Below are 23,621 nucleotides of genomic sequence, written 5' to 3'. Positions count from 1 at the left end.
TCTCATGACCATGTTCTCCTGACTTAGCTCGTGACACTATTCCTTAAGTGCATCTTTCTCTTCATCATTCTAATTTTGCAAAAGTTCCTTCCTTCTAGCCTAAACAAATGACAGCCTCTCCTATAGGACAAGAATGAATTCCTTAACATAATTCAATTCATCTTGTAGCTTTAAGTTCTTCATCCTTTCAGCATCATAATCTTCAATTGCCATCTCAAGTTGCTTCTCCAAACCCATATCCATGGATTTTGGATTCAAGATCTCCCTCAAGCTGTTAATTTTCCTCCAAGGCACAAGGCTTTGATACCAATTGTTGGAATCCAATAACACTGAAAGGGGGGGTGAATCGGTGTTATACTAGAATGATCAATTTTAGCCTTATTAAAACATGCATACACCAACAGGTATACTGGTACATACAAAATTGAAAGAAGTAAAGAAAACAATAAGCTAATCACATAAATGAGAATCATAACACACAAAATTATACGTGGAAAACCTCAAAGAGGAAAAACCATGATGGTATTTGTGACCCACAATATAAATTCACTGGCCATATGAAGAGATATTACAAAATATAGGGGCCTGCACTTGCAGGAAGGCTTATAGCCTAGAGCACACTGCTCAATCACAAAAGGAGCCTCACTGACTAGATATAAATCATGACTACAATCTGGAGAAATGAATGAATTGCTAAGATAGCGTCTTCTATGCCAGAATACAATTCTGGTTAAGCTTTGTCTATTTTGGTCGGAAACCCTAAACCCTTTACCAGAATAACCCTTACATAAATATCCTCACATACATGATCTCTCAGATATATTTCGCATCTCCATCCTAATACATATTCACATGATATCACATTCACATCTCCATCATAATATCAAAATGATCTAATCCAACTGATCTATATACCCTACACAACTTATCATACCTTGTGTGGGATTACAAAGATAATTACAATACCAATATACATGTTGGCTAGATAACATAAATACATGAATATTACAATCAATTGCCAATGTCGGATCCAAGAGATGTTGGCCTCCAATACTGATAACCTTATTCTAAACCATGTCATCCTGCATTGTCGGTAACTTGAGAATTTTTTCCATCCTGTCGGTGCCAGTGTCGGTGTCGGTGTAGTGTCTATGAAGTGCCTGCTGGTACACAAGTGAACCAAAATATGAAGCCAGAACAAGATACCATGTTACCATCAATGACAACACAGGGAAACCAACCAATTGAGTGTCAAATGCCAACAGTCATCAAGCTCCTAATCGAGCTACTAGGCAAATCCCTTAACTGGGTGACTCCTAATAGGGTTTGTGCCTTACAAGGCGTATTGTAAGCTCGTAATAAGGTTAAGCTCCTAACAAGGTGTACTTCAAAAGAGTACAAATATTTGTGGTTGCCAACTCCCACCGTGATTTTTTCCTATTTGGGTTTCCACGTCAAAAAATTAAGGTGTTCATGTGTGGAATGCTTTCCATGTGATGTTCTTGTTTATGTTTCATCTCATGCATTATTTTCGAGACACCGATTATGATTTTTTTATCAGAGGTTTATCAAAATTTACTGGTACTGATAAGAGTTGATAGAGTAGTTATTTGATTTGATTGATGAGGATAATGTGTTAGTAAATGATCAAATCTATATGATTGCTTAAGTAGTGAAATAATTGATAGATGTGGTTGTAGATATCTAAAAATGTCTCATTGATCATGTACTAATTATTCGTCTAATTGATTAAATAATTATTTAATTATTTAATTAAGTTAATTAATCTTATTCTTCTAAATTCATATTTCTCCATCATCATCTTACAAATTATTCCAATTTCAATTCTATCATCAATTAATCATTTAAACCATTTTCTAATGTTAATTAAATATTTATTATTTAATTAATTATGATTATTAATCCTTCAATTGAAATAATCTTTATTATTTAAATAAATTCATTTTCAATTTCTATTTCTAATCAATTAATCATTGAACCCTTTTCTAAGTATTAATTGAATATCTATTATTTAATTAATTGTGATTTTAATTCCTTTAATTTAAATAATCTGTATTATTTAATTAAATTTGATTTCTAAGTAATTAAATAATTTCTTTATATTATTTAATTAGATAATTAATTCTTCTAATTCTAATTCCAAATCCCCAAATGCTAATTTCATTTAATTTCACTAATTCTTCTAATTTCATTAATTCTTCTAATTTAATTTAATTTCATATTCATATTCATATTCTTCTTAATTTCTCCTAATTTCTAATACATGTGCATGATTTAAAAAATTAAATTGAAAATCAAAGTCAAGTTCTAAATATATTCAAATAACCATATTGAATATAAAATAAATTCAATATTTGAATTAAATCTCATGCAAAAATCAAACTGAATTCCAAAGTCAAGTTCTAAATATATTCAAATAACAAATTGAATTTAAAATAAATTCAATATTTGAATTAAATCTCATGCAAAGATTAAATTGAAAATAAAAGTCAAAGTGCAAGAACATGCTAAATTAGTTAATTCAATTAATTAATTAACTAAATCATTATCTTTTCAATTCCTATTTCTATCTTCCACTTTGCTTTTTTCTAAAAAGCTTTCAATCAGTTAACTATTCAATCTATTTTAATTGATTATTACAATTAATTGATTAATTACATCATTTCTTTAATTCTTCCAATCATTATATTTATATCTTCTAGTTAGCTTTTTCTAAATAAAGCTTTCTTTGTCATCAATCAATTATCCTCCAATCATTCTTTTTCATCCTTCAATCAACTTTTTTCTCAATCAGTTAACTCATTTATCTATCCAATCTATTATGTTCCACCCCTAAATCAACAGTTCAACTATCAATCAACATGTGAGCTCACCTGAGTTCCACCTCTTAATCAATTTGTTCCACCTCTCAATCAATCCTCTCCAAAAATCTATAAATTGAGCATTCAATCTCTATTTTCATCAATCATGAACTTTGAATTTTTGTGTCATTTGCGGGTTGCCAATGCAATATCTGAGAGCCATCATACCACAAAGAGGAGAAGAACAACAAAAGCTACATGCGATCATGGAATAGAAATTTTATTGAATATTTTACATTCCTATTTGCTTGGTTGTATTATTTCATTGTTTTTTGTTTAGAATTCTTTGATTAGATTGCGATTCATGATTTCCCTCTATTTCTAGTTGAATTAATAATGAATTTTAGCATACACATTTTGGTGAACCCGATGTGAAGCAACAACTAATTAACCTTCTCTATTTTCTGTGTGATTTTTACAAGTCGTACGCATTTTTCAAAAAAAAATTGTACGGATTGCAAAGCGGATTTATAGAATCATGCAATCGCATTTACAGAATCATGCAATCGCATAGACAGGTTCATGAAATCGATAACGCGGGGTCACTCATTCGTGTGGAACCCATCACACAATAGTATTTATTTTACCACACAATCGATCAAGCCGTGTTACGAATTCGACATAAATATTTATGCGTTCTATTTGTCTTATTTTTCTAATTTTTTGTCCTTTGTTCTGTCTTAATTATGTATGAAATTTGTTAAATTTGAGTATTGTTTACCCTTATTTGATGCTTTAATTATGACATCTTATGGCATGTAAGGTACAATTTAAGATTTCAGGTGCTAGCAGGACAAAGGAACAAAGGAGGCAAGCTAGACGTTATCAGCAAATCCTAAAGGCAGAAAAGAAGATACAAGATCTAGAGGATCAACCAGCCATTGATAGATACAACAACCTAGTTCTCTCATATAGAGTGAAATATGATTTTCTTAATATAGAATGGATGATGAGAGATCTTGCTAGGGAATCATAGTCTATTTTGTAGGTTCCAGATCAAATTTAGTCATTGTTTTATTTTTTTGATTGGTTTGTCTGTCATTTAGGCATTCACCTAGATATTTTCACGCAATCGATCTGTCAGTTCACTGCATTCACTTTGTCAAAATTACACAATAGCTTTACTAGAATCACCAACACAGAATCACACATTCACTCAGGTATAACTATGCATTTATTTAATGAAGAGTTTGATTTACTATTTTCTATGTGTTTTCTGGGATTACTGATTCTCCATTTGTAGCATGTGGCAAAATCATAGAGAAGGCCAGATTAGTACTAAATATTTTTATAAATCACTAACATGCATGTTTTCACACTTCAATTTGGGGCTTAAAATAAATTTGGTTAAAATGTACATGCATGCTTTCACACTTCAATTTGGGGCTTAAAATAAATCTGGTTAAAATTGGCATGCATTCTTTCACACTTCAGTTTGGTGTTCTAAAATTGACATGCACATGTGTATCTCACACCTAAGTTTGGGTTTTTAAAATGAACATGAATCAGGCTTATCAATAGGATAACTCACACTTAGCTTTTATAAGGGAAAGAACTTTTTTATTGTGTTTGGGGTGGACCTACTATTGAATTAACTACCTTTCCACTTGCCTTTGGGGTCTTGGGAGAAAGGGAAAGGTGATAACAACACTCACTTTTTCATTCTAGTAGTGAGGGATATCTTTGACTGGGGATTTTATCACCCCACAAAGGTACTTCAAATTGGCATGCGTTGGGGATATCATCTCTCCCAGCATACTCTCAAGCGGGTTTTTCGAGCTACTATATAAATATACTGGTAAGGTGGCTAGAGTGTTGAGTCAATTCGACATATGTGGGGGCCTTCCCTGCACCAATAAGCTTAACTAAATCCTTAAGTGTCTTACTCTGAGAATCCATCGTTGGATCATGACCCCTCAAAATTTACAATAAGAACCAACTTAGTAGCCCAAATCCCACATTCAGTGATTCCGGGAGTGTGAATCGTACCCCATAGATACCCTTCATGTACCTTGCATTATGAGACAAAAATCCCTCTGTGATAAGATCTTCGGATCTTTGAGGTAAGAGAGACTAGCATTCCTGAGAAGTGTGTGCCATGGAGTGGAGCTAGTGCTGCCAGACTCTCTAGCTATTCATCTTGTTTCGGTATTTTATTGTAAGGGCCTCTTTGAATGTTTTCCAATATCCAACCTAAGATTGTCTTATGTGCTTTTATATGTATCGCTATTCCAAACTAGTATTGACTCAGTATTTGGGCTATTTCAAGCCCTACCTTGTGTATCTCTAAATTCTCAGAGTTCGTTAGAACACAGTTTAGTCACTTATACCTATCTTCAAATAGTGTTCTTAGGTTTGAAAAATAATAGACTTGTCTTACAAACAAAGTTATTTGAAACGAAGTCTACCTTGAAACATTTGACAACCCAACAAAGTCCAAAATTTTCATAGTGGAAAAACATCTTACATACTTGTGATGATAGGTCTTCCTAGAGTCCATAGGTTTTGCATCAATCTTTTCATTTTAGTCCTCATTATCATCCTTATTATAGTTCTCATTTACGTCCTTACTTTTCATAAGTCCTTGCATAGTCTTCATTATCATCCCCATTATAGTCCTCATTTACATGCTTAGGCTTTGCATAAGTCCTTGCATAGTCTTCATTATCATCCCCATTATAGTGCTCATTTACATCCTTACTTTACATAAGTCCTTGCATAGTCGTCATAATCTTTGCATAAGTCCTTGCATAGTCATCATAATATTTGCATAAGTCCTTCCACAATCATCATAATCCTCGCATAAGTCCTTGCATAGTCATCATAATATTTCCATAAGTCCTTGCATAGTCATCATAATATTTTCATAAGTCCTTGCATAGTCATCATAATCTTTGCATAATTCCTTGCATAGTCTTCATTCTCATAAGCCATAGGGTCAAATCATTATCTCCATTTTTTATTATCTTCAAAATCAGGGTGTTCCCTAATCCAAGTCCAAAGTTGCATTTTCATTCTTTAGGATTTCATCCTATCATTCCTTAATCCAATTTGTCAAAAACAACAAAAATATAGGTTGCATTGTCATTCTTTAGGATTTTTATCTTGTCATTCCTTAATCTAAATTGTCAAAAACAACAAAAACATAAGTTGCATTATCATTCTTTAGGATTTCATCTTGTCTTTCCTTAATCCAATTTGTCAAAAAATTCAAAAACATAGGTTGCATTTGTCATCCTCAGTTACATTTGTCCATTTTCAAAATTCTCAAAAAAAAAATATAGGTTTGCACTTTCATTCCTTAGTTGCATTTCTTTTCATCCCTAAACTTCAAAAATCCAAAAAAAATGGTATATAGTGCGATAGTTGAAACAAGATCTCAAAATTCTAGGAGACAACATTACCCTTATCAAACTTCCAACTTTCGTGGGACCATGTTATTGCAACCAAGCAATCAATTATCTCAATCCAACATATACATGTCCCAAAATGCGCATCAAACTTATTAGGAACAAACAAGTGTCATACTTATTTCTCTATCACTTGAAGAGAAACTAGCTCGAGAAATAGAAATCTTGGAACAAAAGGTTAAAAAAAGTGAAGGGAGTAGATCCCAGATGTTCAAACTATTTCAAAAATTTGGACATCCCATTACAAACTTAGAGCCAGTTGATGTGTGAGCTCTTATTATGAAATTAGACATACCAGTTATTCTCAGACAAATAAACATGAGAAACCAATATTAATAGCAAACACATCCAACAATGCAAGTCCAACAACCAATACAACAAATGACACAACTCTCAGCACCACAAATTGTACAAACAAGTCAACCACTACCAAGGTCACACACAATTACACAATCAATTTTGCCTTTAGTCACATCACATTTATGTGAATATCGTCCTATGTCTTCAAATACAACACCAAGGATGTCCAAAATGAATGTTGGTGTATTTAAAAACATGTCACCCTTTGGATATCAATCAAACATGGTCAATGTGTCACCTATCATGCAACAAGGTCATTTGCCCATGTCTAGCAATGGCTCTTCCCATCAAGACTTTTCACCTCAAGTAGCCTCCATATCTTCAACCATTTCTTCATACCCTGAAGTCACACAAGAGTAGTCCACACCATATTTATCCAATAACGCAACCTCCCAAGGGCTATCTATAATGCAAATCCAATCTATTCCAAGTTATGATGCTAGTCCTTCCTATGCTTCAAAAATTCAAGATCCAATAACATCATATACTCCTATCACAGAGAGTCCCATTCAAAATCCTTTCTAATCAGACCAATATGTTGAAATATTCCAAGAATCTCCCATGAATATCCAAACTTGTTTGCCGTGTCAAGAGGATAATCCAAAAGCAGAAGAAATGAGTCTTGAAATAAATAAAGTTCAAGAACAAACCCTTCCATCCTACCCAATTTTTGATCAAGATCCCACCGACCAAGAATATTATGATGATCCCCTCACTCTTTTGTATTCCATTCATAATGATACCCTTTTATCTCAAGAACAAAGTATCCTTTCAAGTCCCACCCAACATCCACCTCCTAAGCAAGATCAGGACATCCTTTCCATCCTTGCTAATAATCCCTTTCCAAGTCAAGATCAAAGTATTCTTTCACCTTCATGTCCTAAGCAAGATCCCATTATTTCTCTAGATCCTTATCAAGATCCCTCCATCCCTTCATCTCCATGTCACGATACTCCATGTTCCTCACAAGATTCCCCCTGAAATAAACTTACCATTTCTCGTAGTCCCCCTCATTATCCCAATCCCTCTACACAAGTTTTTCATGAACTCCTTATCAATGAAATCACCAATCTTGATCATACTGCAGAATTTTTTTTATCAATGATTGTATGTGCACCATTTTCACATGCCAGTTTGGTCACAACTTTGAAACTAGAATCCATTTGCCTCATACACCCACACTTGATACATTGGGGGCAAAATAATCTACCATAGTTGGATTGCTTTAAAAATGATAAGGCTATAGCTTAATTCATGGGTTCCAGAGCTAGATTTCCCTCTAATGATCCACAAAATCCAAAAACTAAGAAAATCAACATTGGAGATTCTGAAGATGTACACTTAGTTGAGTCCTTATATCCTATTGGAAAATACATCTTTATCTGAGTCTTCAAACAAAGACCAATGAACTACCTACACAACTTCTTGACCCTATGAACATCTTGCACCTTAAACGATACTATATCTAAGGGTTGTGTTAGTTTAGATTTTACTTTCCGCATTGCATATCATTTTATTCACAACACTGCATCACATATAGTTTTTTTTTTAAATACATCACATTTGCAAAAAATTTTGCATTTGTATATAGTAGCAACAATAAAACAAGGCAATTGTCCAAGTTGATCATTTATTTGCATTCAAGAGAACAAGGGTCATCCCCTTTCTCAGATATTCGAACATGAAGTCTTTGAGGTCCTAAGGTCATTCATTTTTACATTACCCTGTGATGACACTTTACTTATGGTTGGGTAGTGATTTCACTATTTGAGACTTGTTAACCCAAAATCTATCAATTGCTATATCTCAAACACATTAACAAAATTTCTAATTCATTCGAGACACCTAGTTGATCATATGACTAGTGAAAAATCTAAAATTTTACTTCAACGCCACTGTAATTGTCACACCCAAGTAGGTTTCATTACTTACAAGTCAAGGCAAGAAAATAAAAGAGAAAAAGTGCTATGCCAAATATTCATGTCAAGACAAAAGAGCAATGATATATAACTGAAATATCATGCATATAAAGTGCGACAAAAAGATTGACTATGGGAACATGCGAGTAACTTCATCAGGGCTATGAACGCCTAATGGCAATGGAGTGATATTTGAGAAATTATAGTCTATAACCTCGTCGGAGCTCTAAAAGCTTGCTGGTAGCGAGGTTCTATTCGGGATGATTTTGAAGTTAGAATAATCCACATAGCTAGTCATATAGGATGCTAAGGATCTTTAGTGAACACAAGAGTAGAAATTAACTCATTTGCACACACATGGGCAAAAGAAGATCAAAGTTTCAAAAACCAATGGGGAAGTTCCAAGGGACCTTAAGGATCGATTGATTTCTTATCCTAGTCACTAAGTGTGTTAATTTGGATGTTCCAAGGGACCTTAAGGATCGATAGATTGCTTATCTATTAAATTTTTTGTACCTCCAATTGAACTGGTGTATAATGAAATGCTAAACAAACATAGTCATCCTTGTTTGAATAGGAAATGCATCTTCATCATGTATATTACATTAACATAGGTATATCAAAAATTCATTGTATCCACATGCATTCTGTAGATCATCATGTCATATAGGTCTGCATACTGGGGGCATAGCTGAAAAAATCCAAAAAAAGTCATAAAATGTCCTTAAAAAAGCCTTAAAAATTGAAAAATAAAAAAACTAAAAAAATCAATGCAAGAAAGCATAAACCATCCATCAAATCAAATAAACAACATATAAACTCTCAAAGTCTACAATCAAACTAATCATGTCTTGTTAATCAATTTATTGATCAAACTCTATCAAACATTAACATGTCTTATACAGGGAAGGGTACACTCAAAACTAGACAGATCAGTCTTACACTGGGTATTCACTCTCTCAAACCAGACATTCCTATCAATCATCAAACGATCAAAACAATGACATAGATCAATATGGTTGTTGGGTTTTTTCCAAGTTAGTCTCATCTTTATCAATTGATGGCAGGTCATGTTTCATCAAATCAAAATCAATCCAAACATATTCATATAAAGTCCTGAAGAAATACCAAAAACATTGAAAAAACAAAACATAAACAAAAAACATTCAAATACGATCTTGAAAAAATCAACAAAAAAGATTCAAATATCGATCCACAAAATCCAAAACAAAAAAAAAAACTTGCGACAAAATGTCTCTCAAGAATCAAACACCCTAGCAGATATCCAGCAAACGCTTCACACGAAGTTAACAAAGGATACGACTATCCAATCAAACATCTGCAATCAATTGATCAAACTGTCTTATCATTCATATAAATATCCATATCAAGTGATCATTATCTTGTCTTAAATAGAAGAGGATACACTCAAAATCAAACAAGTCAGTCTTAAACATGGTCCGCAACTTTCTGAGATCAGACATTATCAACTATCACATCAAGCAATCAAAAGGAAGACACATATCAGTATGGCTATTGGATTTTGTCCTAGATAATATTTATCTTTTATCATTTGGCAACAGATTAAGTTCCTATGCTACTCAATGATGTCCACAAGTGACTAGAGGAGCTAGGATGTTCATGATCTTTTCTTTGTTTATTGTTTGTGGTGTGGACCAATGAAGTTTTGGGGCAATAGTTTCAGTGGGTGTCTGTGTTGGTACATTCATTCGGCAAATATCCTATGCAAAAGTCAAGGATAGTTATGCTTGTGACTATCCAACATACCTCGACCCCTGGTATTATTCTCAGAATGGAGGGTTCACTCCTTGTTTGCTACGTGTTTGTTTCTTCAATGGGATATCTTTACATCTTGGTTACTTATACCCTGATGTGCTAAGATCCATTGTTACATAATAAGGCTTAGTGATGAATATATATTGCGCTATGAATAAAGGCACAAAAGTTAGTGAAAACCATCATCTTCATTTTTAGTCTATCATTATCAATCTATCATCTCATATCAATCATCATCAATCTTTTCATTTTCTCATCTTATTTTTTTCTAATTCTGTCTCAATATCATCTTCACATCACCTATCTTTACCTCTAATCAACTAACTATTCTTCTATCTCACATTTTTCTTCTTTCAATAGATCATTCATGCCTTAAATGCATAAACAATCTCTTGAAGGGGAGTTATACCTCCATCTCTCCTCATATTTACACCCTAAGCATCACCCTAAGCATTACTGGGGCATAAATTTTTCATTTTCTTTAAAACAACGTCATTCCGACATTGTTTGAAAGAGGGGCAAATGTAGACACCTAAAAATGTCTCATTGATCATAACTAATTATTCATCTAATTGATTAAATAATTCTTTAATTCTTTAATTAAGTTAATTAATCTTATTCTTCTAAATTCATATTTCTCCATTATCATCTTACTAATTATTCCAATTTCAATTCTATCATCAATTAATCATTTAAACCATTTTCTAATGTTAATAAAATATTTATTATTTAATTAATTATGATTATTAATCCTTCAATTTAAATAATCTTTAATTCATTTTCAATTTCTATTTCTAATCAATTAACCATTCAACCCTTTTCTAAGTATTAATTAAATATCTATTATTTAATTAATTATGATTTTAATTCCTTTAATTTAAATAATCTTTATTATTTAATTAAATTTGATTTCTAAGTAATTAGATAATTTCTTTAAATTATTTAATTAGCTAATTAATTCTTCTAATTCTAATTCCAAATCCCCAAATGCTAATTTCATATTCATATTCATATTCTTCTTAATTTCTCCTAATTTCTAATACATGTGCATGATTTCAAAAATTAAATTGAAAATCAAAGTCAAATTCTAAATATATTCAAATAACCAAATTGAATTTAAAATAAATTCAATATTTGAATTAAATCTCATGCAAAAATCAAATTGAATTCCAAAGTCAAGTTCTAAATATATTCAAATAACAAATTGAATTTAAAATAAATTCAATATTTGAATTAAATCTCATGCAAAGATTAAATTGAAAATCAAAATCAAAGTGCAAGCACATGCTAAATTAATTAATTCAATTAATTAATTAACTAAATTATTATCTTTTCAATTCCTATTTCTATCTTCCACTTTGTTTTTTTCTAAAAAGCTTTCAATCAATTAACTATTCAATCTATTTTAATTGATTATTTTAATTAATTGATTAATTACATCATTTCTTTAATTCTTCCAATCATTATATTTCTATCTTCTAGTTATCTTTTTCTAAATAAAGCTTTCTTTGTCATCAATCAATTATCCTCCAATCATTCTTTTTCATCTTTCAATCAACTTTTTTCTCAATCGGTTAACTCATTTATCTATTCAATCTATTATGTTCCACCTCCAAATCAGCAGTTCAACTATCAATCAACATGTGAGCTCATCTGAGTTCCACCTCTTAATCAATTTGTTCCACCTCTCAATCAATCATCTCCAAAAATCTATAAATTGAGCATTCAATCTCCATTTTCATCAATCACGAACTTTGAATCTTTGTGTCATGTGTGGGTTGCCAGCACGATATCTGAGAGCCATCATACCACAAAGAGGAAAAGAACAATGGAAGCTACATGAGATCATAGAATAGGGAGAGTTTATTGAATATTTTACATTCCTATTTTCTTGGTTGTATTATTTCATTAGTTTTGTTTAGAATTATTTGATTAGATAAGGATTTGTGATTTCCCTCTATTTCTAGTTGAATTGATGATGAATTTTAGCATACATAGTGGTAAATTATTTGATTTATGTGTTAGCAAATCTGATAAAGAGTTTGTTAGATTTGATTAAAGAAGTTGAGATATTTGATAAGTGATTTCAGATCTAATATAAGTTTGATTTTGGGTTTAAAGTTTCAATTGATCTTAATATTGATTCACCCCCCCGCTCTCAGTATTAACTGGATCCTCATAGGATTAACATCTACATCTAAAGACAATGAATGCCAAAATGGAATAAAGTTTGTATAAAAGAGTTGATAGTGCCTAAGCATCATCTACAATCCAAAGAAAAGTGAGTGTCTTTCCTAGGTTTCTCTTTGTAAATCTTGTTAGGATGACCCCTTCTTAATTACTATAAACCCTTTAGCTTGGGCACGTGCTCAATTTTAGTTCTTACAGTAGTGCCCGCATCCCCACATGGTTTTCACTGCATTCCCGAAAGTCTTGCAAGCATGCAGGGTGAGTAGTGTGTGTTCCCGCATCTCCGCACAATTTTTCCAATGCACAAAAAAGTCTTGTAGCCATGCAAGGTGTTTTAACGGTGAATATTGTTATCACTCGCACCCTCACACTAGTTAAAATAAATATGTAAAATGATTGTAGGCATGCTAGAAGAATGTGTAGACTAGAGATTAACATGCTTGCATCCCTATAGGAGAAATGGTGGGACTCAATTCAAGATGCGATTGTATAGGAATAAGGGTGTTGGATGCAGAGTAGACCCCACATGGATGATTTAGCATCTATGTGGATAAAGAAAGAATTCCAACACAAATTCTTTGGCAAATTTGGAGCGTTCATCATAATTAAAAATAAAATCAACATCCAAAGTTTAAAATAAGAAAAACAATACGGCTAGGTGCTTGATGAAAGCCAATTTGTGCCAATTAAATGGAGAAAAGACTCATACCATAAAGGAGAACCAAATGTTAAATACTTAAAGCTGTTAAGTTCATCTTGTTTGCATCCTGAAGCTAAAGGTTGATGAGGAATTTCACAATGCGAGGACAAGGTCTTGCAAAATTCAAGGAGGCTTTTAGAAAGTGATTCAAATTAGTAAGTGAGCTACCCCTTCTCAGAAATTTGTAAATTTGTTGAAGAAAATTGCGAGTTGAAAATAAGATTCATTGAGCTACATAAATTAGTAAGCATAAGGGTTAGGTTTTGAGATAACCGCATCAAAGAAGGAAGAGTCCTCTTCTCGAAAGAAGAAAGAGTTAGTGCCACTAGAAGGTGAAGTCCCGCCACTAAAGCTGAAAATCTAGCCTCAACTACCACAACAAGTGCAGTCTGCATAAGCAAAGCCAGATAAACCTAGGGCCTTTCGAAAGAGGATGAAACCTACAGGTGATCTTGAGAAGCTCTCCCCATCAAATCCACAAGCACCAAAGAAGGAGAGAATATAAACCCCTACAACAAAAATTCCTGTGATCAATGTAAAAGATGAACAGAAGGTGGTGGCAAAGGAAGAAGGTGATGTTGAAACAAAAAAGAGGTCACTCACTGCAGATATAATGGAGGTGCTCCTAGAATCAGGTGGTAGTGCAAAGGAGAATGGTGAATTCATAAACAATTGCACTCAATTTCATGATGCAACCATCCCCATTAGGGATTGGAGGTTGTTTTCTTATTTCTAAAATGAGAAACCATGCCATTCCACTTTCCAACCCATGGACTTTGAATTTAGGAAAATTAATTGTGCCTAATGTATTCACAAAGGTGAACTTGTTGAGATTTATGTCTGAGAAAAATGACACTGCCTCCATGATAGTCAGGAAAGAAGATGGTTCTGTAATAGTTGATCTCAGTGGGATGACAATTGTGGAGTTCTTTGGTTTAACCAACCAGGGTTTGGTACAAATCAATTTAAACAGATTTGATGCAGATTACAAGAGAAAGCTATATGCACTAAGAGAGAAAAGGAAGTACCATTATTTATGAATAAATATTGGAGAGGTGACATTGTACCTATCCCTCTATATGAAAATGAGTCCTTCCCAATTGCAAAATTTAAAAATTATTTCTTGAACACATATTATGCAATCCACTAGATTCTAGGAGTAGATGTTGAAGAGAGGACTTTGATAGGGATAATGTTGATGGGAATCAAAATTCAGCATAAATATGTCAACTTAGAATATGATTTTTCTTCCTATATCAATCAAAAAATCCATGAAGGAATGATGAAGATCAAGAAAGAAGGAAGAGAGATCAACTTCAATTTTTATTCTTTATTATGTCATATGATATTATTCCAACATAAATATGAATGGAGTCAAGACTTATGTTTGAAGAAATTTGATGATGAAGGAAGAGCGCAACCAATTGAAAGGTGGTGTTACTTATGGGATAGTGGTAGTGAAGAGGCCGACTACATCACTTTTCATCAACATTTTGTGACCAAAGTTATAGGATGGTGTGGCTACAAGATTGATAGATTTCCAATAAGGATGATGTAGTTATTAAGGCCAAAGTTAGAAAGAATTGATGAAGAAGGGAGATTTAACTTTGGTGATTGATTCCTCTTTTTCAAAATATACAATAATTAGGGTATATGGGTGTTTGCAACCTCCCCACCAACTACCAATCCATGTGTCCCCTCGCTTGGCCTTTTTAGAAATTATATGGCAAATGATGTGGATGGAAAAAATGTATATGGTAGGATTGAAAGGGGGTACATTTTTACCAAGGGTAATAAGGTACTATGCTTTTTCCATTGGTTTAGAAGCCTTGGAGAAAGTTCAATATTTCTTGATCAAGAATTATGCATTAAAGTTTGGAATAAGGAGGAAATATAAGGGCTTTTTCTTAGATGAGCCAAACATTGTGAAGAGGATTGAAGTGATGATGGATTAATTTGAGGGTATTTTCACCTGTACTATGCAGGTGAGACAACAACAATCCAGGACTGGTAAGAGGATTATACAAGAAACTGTATAGGCTCTTCAGTCCATTAAGGAAGAAATTGCAGAAAATATTGTTCATACAGATGCACCAGTCCAGGAGCTTTAAATTACTAAGTTTGATAGAGAAGGCATGACCACATGAACAATTTATCTTGGAAAACGATGCTACTAATATGCTACAAGAAAGATTAGATAGATATGTTGATGAAAGAGTGGAAATGTATGCAACTTATAACCAAGCATTAATGGATAACGTCTAGCTTAGAAAGACACTGGCTACCAAAACTATTACACTTTCTACAATGATGATTGAACAAGGTGAGTCCTCCTCTTTATCACAAGAGTTGAATGTTTAAAAGAACAATTACAGGACTTGCAACACCAACTAAAGGTAAAGAAGGATGAGGAAATATAGACTCAATTTAGGGTCAAGAGTAGAGTAATAGTGGTAATGAGGGGAACTCTTTCCGAGTTCCAAAAAGATATTTTAAACAAATTATAGGATGTTTATGATTATTTATACACTCTTTCTCAAGGAGCAATTTATTGTGCCACTCTTCTAAGGAAGTTAAAAGAAACCTACAAGACCTTGAGACTAACGTTAGTATAGATTAGAGATTTAGGAATGGTAGACCAAAACATGTCCAAAGCTCCTCAAGTAATTGTGGATCTATACAGAACATATAACTTGATGATAAGGTTAAATTTTTAGAATCTAAGGCAAGCGCAATAAGAGAAAGAATAAAGTCATTCAATGAACTCCAACATTGGACCATCCCAAATCTTCATAATAAAAATTCTAAATTAAAATCCTATGAGGAATGGAAGAAGGAATATGAAGGCATTATATATATTGTGATGCAAAGGATGAGTGATGGGGACCATCTTATAGAGCTTGTCTAGTACACTGTAATTGATAGGATAGTTTCCATAGATATTGATTTTGCCAAATTCATTACAGATGCGAGGTCCATAATTGGTAGCAAACACAAGGAAGCATTGGGTTGAGTGCAACATATAAAGGATTTCAAATGGCCTATAGGTTTTGCAATTCAAAGCTGGCACAAGAAGCATTATACCATAAAAGAAGGGTGATATGAGAAGGAGCGCCATGAAAGGAGGGAATGACTATTACTTCAAATATTTCTCAATTATCAATATAAGCACCTTGCCAGATCCACTGATGACAGGTGTCTTACAGGATGATTAAGAAGTTGGAAATATTTGAATAATAGATTTATCGGTCACAATGTTATGTCTAATATTGTTCTATTCAAACAACTTTTTCATGTTTGATTATTTGATCCTCAAGGGGATTATTTTATTGAGTTGTATAAATTTCTTCACTTTTTTGTCATTATATGGCCTGAGTAGTGTTATTTGACCATCTACCTCTTTCTATAAATACTTTCTCTCATGATCATTGCTTAAAGTGGATGTAAGTTTTTTGGAATATTTTCGGTTAAGTCTGTTATGGCTTGAACTCTTTTTGTATTATGATGTTAAAAGATGCTTTAGACATATTCATTTTTTAGACATTAAGATTATGATAGATGGAAAATCATCAGTGGCTTGTTTTTGATCCCTTGTTTTATAAAAGGGAATTCAAGATCATTTGCAAAGGGTTTTGAAAATGCTTTTGTGTACTGGGTAAGCTAGTTTGAGTAATAGAGAAATTCTAAATTGAGTTTTACTTGAAGGATTGTATGAACTTGTTTTAGTACATTAATAAAATAAAGCATTAAAAGTTGTCTCCTAATTTGTCTCTTGTTATCATACAAGTTTATTTGTTAAGAATGGATGAATTTGTCTCACTAATCCTATTATTGATGAGTGATGCTTTGGTGGGTCTATTTCAAAGTAGTTAAATTCTGCTAAATTACTATTGTGGTATATTGAGATGTTTAGTGATTGTTAAATGATAATTTTTAATGTTGTGTTGTTGAAAGTTTATGCAAGGTGTAAACAAGTAGATTTATGGGACAAGTTTGTGTAGTTATCTAGAATGTTTAACTCAGTTAAATGACTCTGTTACTCATGGATTTAGGCAATAATCCAAAATTCTCCATTTTACAACCAATTAAAATGAAATTGTATTGTATCTTTTTGTATTTGTGTTGAAAATTTTCTCAATTAGGAGTTAAGCGCATTGTAAACCAAGATTTCAGGGAAAATCATGCAACATAAGTGCTTTCCTTGGTATATTTTCATTGAGAACAATTTGTTGAATGCAATATTATTGTAAATTTGTTATAAGAGTCAACATATTGCATAGGTATACCTCCCTAGGTCTAATAGAACTCGAAGTGTAGAGGAATTTGTTCCTATTGCAAATTCCTATTAAGTTAGCCATTGGCTCAAGTTTCTATTGATGAATCATATCCCAATTGTAGGAAAGCTTGAATAAGCAGTTCGAAACACCAACACATGGGAGAGTGACAGTGAGTTTAAAATTGAAAAATTTGAGGGTGGAGTTGTCAATAGGAGTGGGAGATACTATAGAAAAAAGACAACTCCATGATAAGATTAGAAAATTGACAATTAAGAGAATGAGTGCATAGCTTGAAAGAGTGTTTGGCTTAGCAAGGAAAACTATTCAAGAAGTGGCAAGTAGAGTGTGCAATGCACTCCACCAAGAAGAGGAATATACAATTAAGACATCTATGGATTTGAAGAAGAGTTAATGATAGTAGTATGGTTATAAGATAGCGAGTAGAAAAGAGCTTGTAAAAAGGGACAACTACAAGGACATAAAGGATGAAGGAGTTTCAAGAAACCAATGCCTATCATTTAGATGATAGTGGAAATGAGGAAAATAAAGCTATGTTGTAATGTATGTAATATTACTCATTGGAAAGGATAGAGTAAGTGCACCAAGATGGTGTGAAAAAAGGGGGGTATCAGTAGACACTTTTTTTTTTCTTTTCTTTTTTGAAATCATGTAAACCTAAACTTGGAGGAGAAATTTGAGAGTCATCCACTCAAGATATGAAGATACTCAAAGAACAAATATTGTAGTACTCGGAATCTAGTTTTTAAAATACTAATTTTTTTCAAAATTGGATAAGATTAAGGGGGTCAAATCCTTCGAGCAAGAAAATCAAATCTTGATTTTTTTGAAAAACATAACATAGTGTTTGATGTGCGCATAAAAAAAGTCATAGTTAGATTTAGTATTTTGACAAATCCTTTGGTAGAAAGATATTTAAGAGTGAGCACTAGAAGTTGTATATTTTTTTGTAATTTTTTTTGAGTATTTATTTATTTATGATTTTTTGAATTGAGCACATCCTAAAAAATCAGGTACTTGTTCGTGCGTAAAGCATAACTTGTACCAAAACAATTGAAAATGTAATTTTTTTTAAAATCGTAAAGAGTCAAGTGCACTACAATAACATATAATTTTTTTAAAATTTGGATAAGTAGATCAAAAGTTATTAAAAGAAATGGTGCGCATGTCTCTAAGAACTATGGAGACACTAGTAAAAGAAATTCAAAAATAATATGTTATTGTTGTTCAAATTTTTAAAAAATTATATGTTTAGAAAGATCAAGAGATGGGTGAAAATATGGTGGAAATTTTAGAAATACCCAGTTGATGAAGTGTAAACCTGATGATGACAAAGTTGAGAAATGAAGTTGATAAAACAAAACACGTAAAAAAGGAGGGAAATGGAGGGAAATCAAACTTCCAACCCACAACTTTGTCATCCAAGCCTATTCATAAGCCTAAATAAACTAAAGCATGTATGAGGTATTTTGAATATGAAGTGCGTATGAGGTTTTAATTAAAAAAACTTCTTATGGGGTATTTTGAATATGAAGTGCGTACGGGGTTGTAATAAACAAAACCATGTACGAGGTTTTAAGAAGACAAATCGCTTACAAGGTTCAAATTAATAAAGTTAGATTAGTAATATGGGCTTGTATGCAATTCATTTAGAATTCCATTAGGTTTTTCAATGGGATATATACATAAAATATAACATTTAAGTATAAGTGGCATTATACTTTAAGTTATATTTTATGTATATATTGTCAGGATGTTTGAGAGTGGTTTCACATCTCTAGGAGTCATAATGTAGATTCTAGATTTTAGGAGATCCTATAATTTTTCAGATAGTCAAATTTTAGTAATTAGTAGGCTTGTATCATCATTCACTTGCTTTCTCTCCATCTCATGCTACTTGTCTCCCCTAAGCTCTAGACCTATCTATTTTCCTATCTTTCTCATCCTCTCTTCACCTCTCTTTGCCTCACTATCTCCTCTCTCCCCAAGCTTTAGATATTATAATTTCTCAAACATAATCAAATTTCAGTAATCACTAAGCTCTTATTATCTACATAATCTACCTACCTTTTGCACTCTACCCTTAAAATATTTATCTAAATACCTAGATAGATAGAGAGAGAGGTGAAAAGAGAAGGAGAGAGAGATATCGATAGGTTAGATAGATAGAAGTGGAGGTGATATTTAGAGAGAGAGTATGAAGGGAAGGATGTAGAGAGTTAGAGGAGTTAAAAGTAGTGAGTGATGAAAAGAGTGGTAAGTAGAGAGAAGGAGAGGGATTTTTAAGAGTGTGAGATAAAGAAAAACAGATAGGGAAGGAAGGAGGGATGAAGTGAGAAAGACAAAAGTAGAGAGCCCTACCTTCCTCCCTCCCTCTCTCTCCCCCTCTCCCTCTCTCAACCCCTCCCTTCCTCCATCTCTCTCACTTCAACTCTCTCTCAATCCCTCCCTTCCTTCCTCTCTTTCTCTCACATGGGAAATCTCTATCTCTACTCTCTTCTTCTCTTTCCATCAACCTCTCTCTCTCTCTCAACCCTTCCCTTCCTCCACCCCTCTCTCTCACCTAGGCTCTTTATTTCGTCTCATACTCATTTTCTATCCCTCCCTACCTCTCACTTAGTCTCTATCTCTCTCTCTTAGGTCTCTCTCTCTCTCTCTCTCTTAGGTTAGGCTTGGGAGGGAGAGAGGGAGAAAGAAGAGAGAGAATGGAGAGAGAGAGGGAGAGGGAAGAGAGAGGATGGGGGAGAGAGAGAGGGAAAGATGAAGATAATAGGAAATAGAGACACCTAAGAGAGAGTGGGGAGAGAGAGACCTGGTAGAGGGAGGGAGAGAGAGAGAGAGATAGAGGGAGAGAAGGGTAGAGAGGGAAAAAATGGGAGGGAGAGAAGGAGAGGGAAGATAGAGGAGGGAGAGAGGGAGAGAGAGAGAGAGAGAGAGAGAGAGGGGGGGGATGGGGAGGGAGGGAGAGAGGGAAATAATGGAGAGAATGGAAAGAATGGGAGAGAGACAACTAAGAGAGAGGGCGAGAGAGATGGAGAGAGAGAGAGAGAGAGAGAGAGAGGGGGGGGGAGATAATGAGAGAGAGAGAGACACCTAAGAGGGGGAGTGAGAGAGAGATAGAGATAGAGGGTGAGAGGGAGAAGGGGGTTGGGAGGGAGAGAGGTAAAAAGAGTTAGAGGGAAAGAGATAGAGACCATATGGTGTTCTAAGGGGTCATATGGTGTTTTAAGACCCCTCAGGACACCGTATGACCCCTTAGGACACCATATGGTCTCATTATGGGTCATATTGTGTCCTAAGGGATTATATGTGTTGGCATTGTGTTGTCATTGATGTTAACTGATATGGGATAACCACTGGTAGATGAGATGTGTGTGCAACACTGATATGAAGGAGTACAGGATGTGATAGCTTGGATATCACCTTGTGTTGTTGAACATCGTTAAAGGTAAAGAAGATGATCTCAGAAGTCATTAGTACACAAGGTAGTACCTAACTTGTGTGATGAGATGGAGAAGTGTTTTGAGCGGTTGCTTGTGATGAAGAGGCAAAATGTTACCTGAATCACATCAATGCTAGAGGGAGAAGAATAAACCGGTATGTTTTAAGGTTACAAAACAACAAGACTCTCACCGGATGAAGATACAGTCATCATGAGAAGAAATGGTTGACTGTGAATGTGCTCACATCAGATCACATGTGCCTGTCTGAGGAGATGCTGCACAAACAGGGAAGTCACATGAAGAGCATTGCAGGATGTAGAAGACAAGGTGTTACTCCATCAAGTAAGTGGAGATTATCTCCTATTATGCTTTGAGTGAATCTTAGTTTGGAGAGATAAGAATGAAGAGGTAAAGGCAAGCACTAGAAGGATCACACTAGATCTATCGAGGAAGTGAAGGAATGTCCTAAGTGCATGAGATCAAGGTTATGCACTAGACCGAAAGAAGAGGTATGTGGAGATGCTAGTACAAAGGAAGTCTAAAGTGTGTGTGTGTGTCACCATGACAAACTGGTAGAGGAAGGAACAACATCAATTAGAGCGGTATAGGCAGAAGTAGAAAGATCTGATTGAAGATGGAGCCTTGGGAAGATTGATGACATGGTGTCATCAGGAGTGGTAACCAGTATATGAGTCCATCAGTTGTATAAGCAAGGTGAAGTAGCAAAAGATATCTTGAACTTATCAGTCTGGAAATTGGGTTGAGTGTTTCCATTGACAGTTCAAGATGAGAGCAGATATGACAAGGTAACCGGTAGAACGGTTGAGACCGAAAGGGTCTACAAACCAAGAGAAGTAAGGAACCGGTTGAGTGGTTGGTCGGTGATCCTACTTGGACCAACTTGAAGTGCCAAGCTATTAGATAGTAGATATGGATGCCACAAGGGGTAATTGTGGCAAACTTGCATATGGATAAAGATGGAAGGTACATCGACAAGCTTGTTGCAGGGTTGGTCAGCCTTAATATAAAGTCACATAAATCATGGGACTTGTTGTAGAGAGATTGTAGGGGTTTTTGGCTGAAGGTCTGGAAGACAACTACGAGTCAGCCTTGAGAGATTGAGAAGATCAAGGCGATGAAGGAAACAACATGACAGATCTTTCGTGATTGACCAAGAGATTAGTGTTGGTGTAAATAATTATTCATCATGGATATTATTATACCTTACTTAAGTTTACTTAGGAAATGCATTTCATAGTAGTTTGGGTATGAGACACTTGGGTGTTTGTGCCACATTGGGATAGTGTGTGTAGGAGAATTTCCACCTTTTGTGGACTTATCTTGTTGTTACACTCCACATTCAGTGGGTGATCCACCTCATGTGGAATATTATATTGTTTCTCCTACCTACCCACACCTATTTCCTACCTACCCTTGTTTCTTATTGAGCCACATGTCATGTTTGTGTGCTCACATATCCATATAGCCTTGCCTATATAAGCAGGCTCATATTCATTGTATGTAACATTTGATGATCCAATTGATCAGTATTTTCTCTTGATAGAATACAGTTTATTCCTATCATTATTTTGTCTCTCCATTGTATTTTTCATTGAGCCCTAGATCTTGGCAAAATCTCACATGGTATCAGAGCCTTGAGGGCTTCTTTGATTAGTGTTTTGGAGACATTTTGGAGGCTTCAATTTTAAGATTTGGGGATCTTCATTTTTTGGGGGCGTCATACAATGATTTGGACATCACGGTTGAGTCTAGGAGGCCGTCTCCATGAATTTTTGCTATAAAGTCGACATATTTTGGTGAGAAATGTTATTTTGGGGGGTCCACAGACCCCCCTGTGATCCATCATACTGCAGGTTGTAGGGTTGTCTTGTCGCCGCTATCTTTGTTGTTGCAGGACCATCGTCGTACCTCCACTGCAGCGACCACCTGATCATTGGTCTTCCTCCCAACACCTACCTCCCGGCCCAACCCTCGTGACAACCCTTCCAGCGACATCCTCCCACTGCTCCTGCCGGCCTTGCCATCTTTGGCTCTACCCTCCAGCTCCATTCGGCCAGCCCCTGTGGATCCTCTCGGCACCTACCCCTATGACATCCCTACCGGTTCTCTGCCACCCTCTGGCCCGGTGCCTCCTCCACTCTAGCAGACTCTCGCCAGACTCTTGGGCCCCCGACCGCTATTGTTGCAGACCCAACTCCTTCCTCTCACCGTCACTATTGCAGAGCTGACTCTTTCCTCCTGTCGTCGCTGTGTTCATCGCTCCCCGCCATCGGTAGCTCTCTACCCCGCCAAACTAGCCTCGTCCTCCCATAGCTCACCTGTAGACATTAAACCCAGTGGGACCCACATTTGCCACGTGGCAGGTGGCCACTGGCCCATGGTCAATCTTCCGTACAAACCCCTGGCAGGACACATAGACATCTGTATGCCTAGTTAGATCATCACATCATCCAGTTCGTACCGTACGGACATCGAATGGGCAGGGAGGAAAAAAAATTTTGATGAGCAGATGGGCGTCAAATATAAGCCTATCATTTGCTAATGTCAGTGCCACATCAACAATATTTTGAAATTTTTTGACCCCCTCTTCATTGAGCTTTTCAA

This window comes from Cryptomeria japonica, chromosome 8 (genome assembly GCF_030272615.1).
Source record: "Cryptomeria japonica chromosome 8, Sugi_1.0, whole genome shotgun sequence".
Classification (NCBI taxonomy): domain Eukaryota; kingdom Viridiplantae; phylum Streptophyta; class Pinopsida; order Cupressales; family Cupressaceae; genus Cryptomeria; species Cryptomeria japonica.
Note: the sequence above shows the minus strand (reverse complement) of the source record.